Below are 8,879 nucleotides of genomic sequence, written 5' to 3' on the forward strand. Positions count from 1 at the left end.
ATCTCAACAAAGTTAGATTTATCTTAACTACACAACATTAATTTTTTTAGTTCGATCATACGTTGAAGGAATAGTTAGTTAAATATAAGTATTGAACCTTCGATCTTTAGGAACAAATGTCATATCAATACCACTTATCCAAGTTTACTTTGATCGAATAACTAACTCATTAATCCATCCAACAATATATGAGTTAATTGGACTATGTTCATATTAATTAAAAAATATCGTTGCTTTCTTAAAGTCGGATCCTTTTATCATTATATAAAATCTTATAAAAGAAAAAGTCACATTATAATCATGGATCAAAATATCGATGTCGACGAAAATATCAAGGTCACGATCGTGACGCAAATATCGATATCGATGAAAATTTCAGGTAAATTTATGGAAATTGTGGCTTAATTAGACTATAATTAGCCATATTTAATAACAATTTCTATAAAGTAATATAATATTTAGTTATCTATCATCAATATATAAATATTGATATGAGAGTAGGAATTTAAAAAATAAATGGAAAATAATTACAAAATAATATAAAATTTAGAAATATTTTAAGGTGAAATGATGTGAAAATTATGAAAGTTTTGGATGGTTAAAAAAAACTCACATCAATCTAATTTTAAGGTGAAATGATGTGAAAATTTAACGAAAAAAGTTTGAATGAGGCTAAAAATAAATATATGTCATTTTTTGTGGTTTTTTCAAATTTAATTTTTAAAAATGAAAACTTTGGGTCGAAAATAAAGCTAAGAATTTGATAAAAATTGGAAATTAGAAAAAGTAACACATGAAAAATGCTTAATCTTTTGTTGAAGATGATATGGCAGTGTGAAACTATAGAATGATGTGTAATCAAAATCATAAAATGAAAAAAGTTGAACTGCGCTAACTTAGTTAATTAAAAAGATCTAAAATTTTTCACATTGACAAAATTTATCGAAATCTCGAAATTTTATCTAAATGGATGAATCAAAATATTCTTAAAATTTTGTTGAAATTGAAAAAAAAAAAAAAAAACAACAATTTTCCCTCTATTAAAATTTTGTAGTTAGATTTCGATAGAAATTTAAAACATGTTTATAAGATATTTCCTCTATTTTCCTTCTTTACATTGGCATTATTATTTGTAACAGCAGCAGAGTGATTGAATATTAAAAAATAAAAATACAAGCATTGTTATTTTTGTTGATTTGACAGAATAGTTGAATCGGTAGTAAATGTAGAGAGAGGAAGTATTTAATTTACATTTGGGGGTGGTGAGGTGGCATTGCCACGTAAGTGGAAAGGCAAGTTGAAGGCTATACGTGGGAGATTTGTCGCCTTCTCTTTGGATTATTTGACTGAGTCATCTGTGGGCCCAGTTTTTGTGCAAGTTGTGGGATTTTGAGAAGTTTCTGTCAAAGCACGTGCTAGATTTGGAGCCTTTTACTTTACTTCTCTTCTCTTCGAGGTAATGGAAGAGACACGTCATCTAGTCAACTTTATTCAATATTCTATTCCATGTAAGCGCTTACCCTCTACTCCGCCGCACTCTATCATTTTCGTCATTATGGTCAACTCCGTTGCCTTCTTATTCCGACGCAGCTTTGGCAATCGTAAACCATTTACGATGCTGTCGTTTATGTTCTCGAAAGCTAAGTGAAGTGATTATTTATTGCGTAACGTGATCATGCTTTTAGAAATAGAGGAAGATCTATTGACGTAAGAATATGTAAGAATGGATTAATAATATGAAGTATTTTTGCTGATATTAATTGATACAAGCATCGTAGTAAATGTGATTTAACACTCAATTTTTTCCACTAAAATTTATTAAGATAGAAAAAGAATTTGACTCAAAAAATAAATAATCTAAATCCAAACACTACAAAATGAGCTTATGATTTTAGTTTCAAAGTGTCTCAATTAGAAATGTTTTTAAGTTTGTTAAATTTCTTTTATGTATTCTCTAATTTGAAAATTGAAAATGGGGTAAATGAATCAAAAAATTTGAAATAGTCTTTTGTAATTGGAATTGATAAGAGAATAACTCTCTATGATTGTAACTGTTTTTTTCACTTAGTTGATTTTTTCTGTGGATCATGGTTTTTTTTTCGAGATGGAAGTTTGCCATGCAAAATTTTGCATTTCTTTGTTCTTTTTTAAATTTCTATGTTGTTTTTTTGCTTATTTTTTGCAACAGAAGTTTGAGGTTTTTTATAATATAATTCAACACGTATTTAGCTAGAAAGTTTATAAATTCGAATATGATTTTTTTTTTTAAAAAAAAATAATGTTATTTTAATATTTATTGATAAAAATATGGTTGATTTAAAAGTATTTTTAAAAAAATGGGGTTGTGAAATCATGGACTGAGTCCACAAGTATCGTGTACATAGATAAACCGTGTACCTAATCCACGGATTAAAGTTAAATCGTGGACGGGGTCTACGATTTCCTACCGCTGACCTACACCCTGACTGCCACATGTCAAGCATGCTACATTAACCAGGATATCATAGATGGGATCCACAATTTTCTTGGTCCCAAACCCCTATCCACCCTCTCCAATTAGTTTCTTCCTCCCCTCAACTTTCTTTCTTTCTTCTCTGTTTTGATCCTCTTCTCTTTATGCCTCTCAGCCTCAGATCAAAGTTGTAGAAACTACAATGGTTTTACCAACACTGAAATATTTGAAGCTTATGTAACAACACCTTGAGAATTGCTTTCAAGCGCCCTTCAACCTCTCCCAATGAATGGATTGCTTGGGCTATTAATCCACAAGGCCTCGCCATGTTTGGCTCTCAAGCTCTAGTAGCCTACTGAAATTCCTCTGGAATCCCTGATGCTTACACTTCAAGTGGCTTCCCGTGACTCAACCCTGCAAGAAAGCAACATAAGCTTTGAAGTTCCTCAATTCACAACCACTTATGTGTCAATAATGAAATGACCAGTTTTGCAACCATTATTCTTCCTGCTAATATGACCACAATCAATTAAGTATGGCAACAAGACCCTTTGGCTGAAGGTATTAGATTAGAATTTTCTTGTTTTTTCTGATTTGTTCTATCAATCAGATCTTTCATCTTTTTTTCTCTCAATGAAAAATTTAGGTCGGTTTGATTATTCTCATTTGTGAAATCCTTTTGAGGATTTCGTGAAATTTCATCATCTGATTGAAGGGTTTTGATCTTTTGATATTCTTTCTTTTCAGACTCGTGGAGTTTTGAACGAGGTTAGTTAGGAAATTATGATGCCGATGGGAGCAATTTTCTCTAGACACCTTCAAACAAAAACCTTCAAATCAAAACACCAAAAATCTAAAACCCATATCGAAATCGAATCAAAATTTCGTTGAAATCCACACTAATCGTGATTTGGGGTTTTTCCATTTTTCTTCTTTTTTGTGCATTCATGATTCATTTAAAATTTAAAATTTCTGTTGAAGTGAAATTAATTATGATTGAGCTTTGAAATTATTGGGATGGTTATTTGTTGCTTTACGTAAAAATGTGGGAAAATATCCTATTTGCTTCCTCGATTATTGAAATATTAAGACTAATCTCGAATCTCCCAAACGCATTTTAATTAGTTAGCGTCATAATCATGTTTATCATTGCTTGAAATACAATTTTCTCCAACTTCTCTATTCTATTGGTAAAAAATTTCACATTTTGAATTGAATTATTACTTCGATTGAGTCAGACATATAAATCTGATTATTAGTCTTCTATTTTTATTTTTCCCTTTAGTAGATGCAAAATAAAACGTTTCAAGAAAAATGGTAGAGATATACATTTCTTTTAAGGAAAAAAAATGGGGGTTAGATGTGTATGTTAGCCGTTCAAATTTATCTAAATAGGGGTTCAACAAAATAAAAATAATTACAAATTTATTATCTTTAGTCAAATTATTAAAAAGAAAACCATGTCAGCCAAGTCCAACCATTTTATTTATTGTTCCATGATCTTGTTAGAATGATTATCTAACAAAGACTGTTACAAGTCACACACAATGTTACAACAATACTGATAATAAAGAATAAAACCTACAATAAAGATAAATATAAGGAGACACATGGTTTTGTAACCCAATTCGATATAATACCTGACTTTAGTAAATAATAACTTAGATTTCCTCTAAGTGCGAGATTCTCTCTCAATTGAAATCTTGATCTTTCTTTGGCTCATACGATGTACTCTTCAATTGAAAAACCTAGACTTCCTCTAAGAATGAGAATTCATCTCAAGAGCGATTGCTTCGCTCCAAGATAGTATATAGAACAACTATTGACTAACAACACAAGCCTCTCAAAGGACTTGAACGAGTACACATTATATTCATATCAAGTGATAAACTCTCCCTTACACCGAGCATGCTCTGTTAGACGTATTTAAATAATAATACATATAATTAAACTATGAGTTATGTATGTGGATTGATATTTTATCACATTGGGTTATTTTATTAGATTTGACCCTATTATGCGATCTAATTAATTAAAGCCCTAGATTTCTAATTGAGTATGGACTTAATGTGTAAAAACTCATTCCTACTTAATTAAGGTTTAATAGGAACTCTAATTGAACTAGTATATAAATAGATCTTAAGGCTATGGTCCCTTCATATCAAAAAATAAGCAATCAATCTTTCTTAAATCCTACATGTCAAAACAAAAAACACTCAATCTTCTTGAATCTCATCTAGAGAGAGCTTTCATGAAGGGTATTCGGAGTTTTGGTTGAGGAAGACTATAATCGCTTTATATCCAAAATCAATTTTTCAATGAAATCCGGTATGTTATTCTTGACAATTTGGCATGAATGATCTTAGGATTAATCTATTCGATATAGATTTAAACAATTTATGTTAACAAGTGATATCGGAGCATGAATTTCATGTTGAAATTGTTGGTTTAGGTTTGTTTTCCATTGAGATTTTAATTTTATTTTGGTTTTGGTTAAAGACTTAGAGATTATTTAAAGTTAAAAAAAAAAAAAAAATCACGCCACGAAAAACCAATTGGTCGGTCGATATCAAAGGAACCCGCTGGCAGTCAATGTACTATCCGTAGAGTACGCGCTGCTTGTCGTCGAAAAAATTGATAATTTAGTGTTTTTTTAAAAATCTAGATTTTTTATTTTGATAATTGAGTAAATTTAAAATCTAGATTTTAATTGATGATTTTGTGAATTTATGTTTAAAATTAATCAATAATTTGTGAATTTAGGTTTAAATTTGGCTAATCATTTATGGATTTAAGTTTAAATTTGATTAATCATGTTGTGGATTCAAGTTTAATTAATTGTGTTGTGGATTTAAATTTGAATTTGATTGATAATTTTTGGTGATATTCACATGCTTATGTTGCTTTAATTGTATTATGTATATACAATTATTGGTGAATTTTGGTAAGGGCTAGTTGCATAAATAGAATTCAAACCCAAAATAATAGAATATGTAGTAAAGGATAAAATAATTGCATATATAGATCAAAAAATGGTAAAAGACTAAAAAACTCATGCCTAGCCACCATTTTGCTCGCTTCTTCCAAGTTTTCTCAAATTAAAAGTTATCACTGATAGCAGCTATTAGTGATAGCCACCGATAACTGCTATCGCTGATAACTTTTATCAATTGCTATCGATGATAGTTGCTATCAGCAATAGCTTTCAATTTGAGAAAAATTAATACAAACTTGGAATATTAGCTTTTAATTTTCTATCATTTATCAGTAGCTATCATTGATTCGCGTTCATCAATTGGAATCAACCTTGAAATATCAATACTTAAGGCTATCAGTGGCTATCAATGATAGATTTATAAATAGTGATCAACTTTGAAATAAGACTAACAACTTTGATTACTACAGTAGCTATCACTAATAATCTTTTATCATGACTATTACTGATAGCAGCTATCAGTCTCTATTCTTGATAGACTTTCATAAATTATAATCAACCTTGAAATATTAACACTTAAGACTATCAATAATAGACTTCTATAACTGGTTATCATCTTTGAAAGAAACTCGATATATAAATATCACCCAAGTTTTATCACTGATATCACTAACATCACTCATACTGTGGTTATCAGCGATAGCTTCTTTTACTGATAACATCATTGTTAAGATGCTATCAATGATCTCACTGATATCATGCTATCAGTGATAATTCTCTATCACTGATAACATGCTATCAGTGGTAGCTTTATCACTGATAATGTGCTATCGGGGAGCTTTTATCACCAATAACGTGCTATCGGGTAGCTTCTATCATCGATAACATGCTATTAGTATTAGCTTCTATCACTGGTAACATGCTATCCGTAGTAGCTTCTATCAATCATGGCCACTGAATACTCTTTTGCCCCTTTCTTGTCATTCCCAAACATTTATAACTCTTTTTTTTCGATGAAAACTTCTATCACTGATAAACATGCTATTAGTGATAACTTCTAGGCATTCCACTTACATTTTAGTTCGAGATTCAACTTTATTAATTAAATTCACTAAATTGGCTATCAATGATAGATCTCTATAAGTGGCTATTAACTATGAAAATATAATCAAAGATTAAGCTATCAATGATAGAAAATATTATTGGCTATCATTGATAGACTTTCATTTGCTATTTATATTTATTATTTGTTATAATAATCAAACTTGATGATTGGCTTGTTGGTGTTAAGTCACTTATGAATTGAGTACTTTCAAGTCTTGGGTAAGAAACTCGGCCTCATAATTCTTGTGAGAAAAAAAAAGGAAGAAGAAAAAAATCAAATAAAGGAAAGAAAAAATTTAAAAATAAGAGAAAGAAAGGAAGCAAAAACTAAAGAAAGTAAATAAAATTAAATAGCAAAAACCAAATGAAAAAAAGAAGCAGAGATCGAAGAAAATAAAGAAAATAAAATGACTAAAAAAAGGTGTGCAACAAGACAAGACAAGGGAGGGTGAAATTGAAAATTAAAAAATTTCAAAGATTGACTAGTCAACTCATCCATATTTGCAAATGTTTTAAAGATGTAATATATTTTTAGATTTTTTCTCTTATTCTATTATCTATTACAAATATCCTTTTGGTAAAGACTATTTGGTGTTCTTCTTCTATTGTTTTTATACAATAATATTATTATATTATTGTGTCTTATATTTTGGATTGAATTGGTCAAAATAGTACGTTACCAAAGTAGTCTCTCATCTAGATTAGTTTAATTCTAAGATATAAAATGTGCATATACATGGTATGTGACAATTATAAGGATTGCTTATGTGAAAAATAGTCAGTCTAAAGAAATTAAAAGCTATTTTTTTACAGAATTTATTGTCAGTACTTTGATTACTACGTCGAGAGTACCTTTTACAGTTGGTATTTTTGCCCAAAGGTTTGACATCAATGTTGTGCTAAGCATCTTGTTAAAGGGCCCACCATATATGTGAAATTATCTTATCATATTTTAATTGTGAGTATATGTTTTGCTGTTTATTATTTCAGTTGGTCTTACTCAAATATCTGGAAATTTGAGTTTAATCCCTAAGTTGAATGGATTGGACTTCATGATTTGGAAGGAAAGGCTAGAGACACTTCTTGGGTGTATGAATTTAGACTTTGCATAAAGGACCAATAAACTCACTTCTACTGAGAACAGCCAAATACGGCTAATATAGAGAAGTGAAAATGATTAAATCGCATGTACCTGATGATCATTAGACACTCTATTCTGGAGTATTTCCTAGGCTCTATCACAGAAAGTGAAAATGCCAATAAGTTTCTTGCTCAAATTGAGAAATGTTTTGTTAAAAAAGAGAGAGAGAGAGAAAAAAAAAAAGCAAGTAGTCTTTTAACTTCTTCAATTCCATGAGGTATAAGGACAATGGAAACATAAGAGAATATATTATGGAAATGTCTAATCTCACAGGTAAATTAAAGGTTGTTCTTTTATCTTTTCTTATGAGTTTGGTGTTTGTTATCCTTAGTCGTGAACTAAGTGCTTGTAATTGCACATCTATTGGCATATAAATAAAGCTTATCGGGCAGCTCTATTTTGTGTCGAATTTTCTCATTTTGTTAAGAGTTTCTTTTCTGTTATCTTGCAGGTAGGATACCTCACAAATTGGTATCAGAGACATACAACATCCTAGGGCGGACAAGACAAATGACTCAAAAGCAAATGAAAGAGGTGGTGGAAGCCACGGAGAAGGAAATATCAAGTATGAAGGATATTTTGTTGGTGTTGTGCAAGAATATTGAGAATTTAACTGAGAAAGTGAAGGAGACAAGTTCATTATACAAGAAAACTAAATTAAGCACTGGTGAGGGCTTGAAAGTTGAAATGAAAGAAAATTTTGGTGATTCTGATGCAGGGCTTGGGACAGACAAAGGAACGATTATAGGCGGCAAAAGCAAATACAAGAGACTAAAGATGCCGGTATTTTGGGAGAGAACCCCAAATTTTCAATGTATCGAGCGGAGCACTATTTCGACATACATGACCTCAATGATGGGGAGAAGATGAAGGTGGCGGTGGCGAGTTTTGCTCCAGATGAAGTTGTCTGATTTCATTGGAGCCATAACAGAAGGCTGATTAACACATGGGAGGAACTGAAGGTAGGCTCTTTGAAAGGTATTGACCAATTAGCGAAGGAAGTATCGACGCCGATTACTTCAGATCAAACAGGATAAAAGCTACACGGACTATGTGAAGAAATTTGTCACATACTCTGCACTCTTATCGAAGATGTGCTACCGGATGCTTTTCTTAATGGATTGGAGCCGGTGTTGCAAGCGGAAGTCATAAACAGACATCCTAAGGGGCTGGATGAATGTATGAGGGAAGCCCAATTAGTTAACTATAGGAATATTGCTCTTAAAATGGCCCTAAACAAGTTAGGC

The 8,879-nt window shown here is 30.8% G+C and overlaps 1 long non-coding RNA gene across 1 annotated transcript; it reads left to right on the forward strand.

The window, feature by feature from the left end:
- Positions 1–2,527: 2,527 nt before the first annotated feature.
- On the forward strand, positions 2,528–3,535 carry LOC150035266 (uncharacterized). Its single transcript, XR_016530826.1, has 2 exons — positions 2,528–3,013; positions 3,200–3,535. It is a non-coding gene; the product is annotated as an uncharacterized LOC150035266 (long non-coding RNA).
- Positions 3,536–8,879: the final 5,344 nt, after the last annotated feature.

Source organism: Benincasa hispida, chromosome 7 (assembly GCF_027475165.1).
Source record: "Benincasa hispida cultivar pf3 chromosome 7, pf3_genome.v1.1, whole genome shotgun sequence".
NCBI lineage: Eukaryota > Viridiplantae > Streptophyta > Magnoliopsida > Cucurbitales > Cucurbitaceae > Benincasa > Benincasa hispida.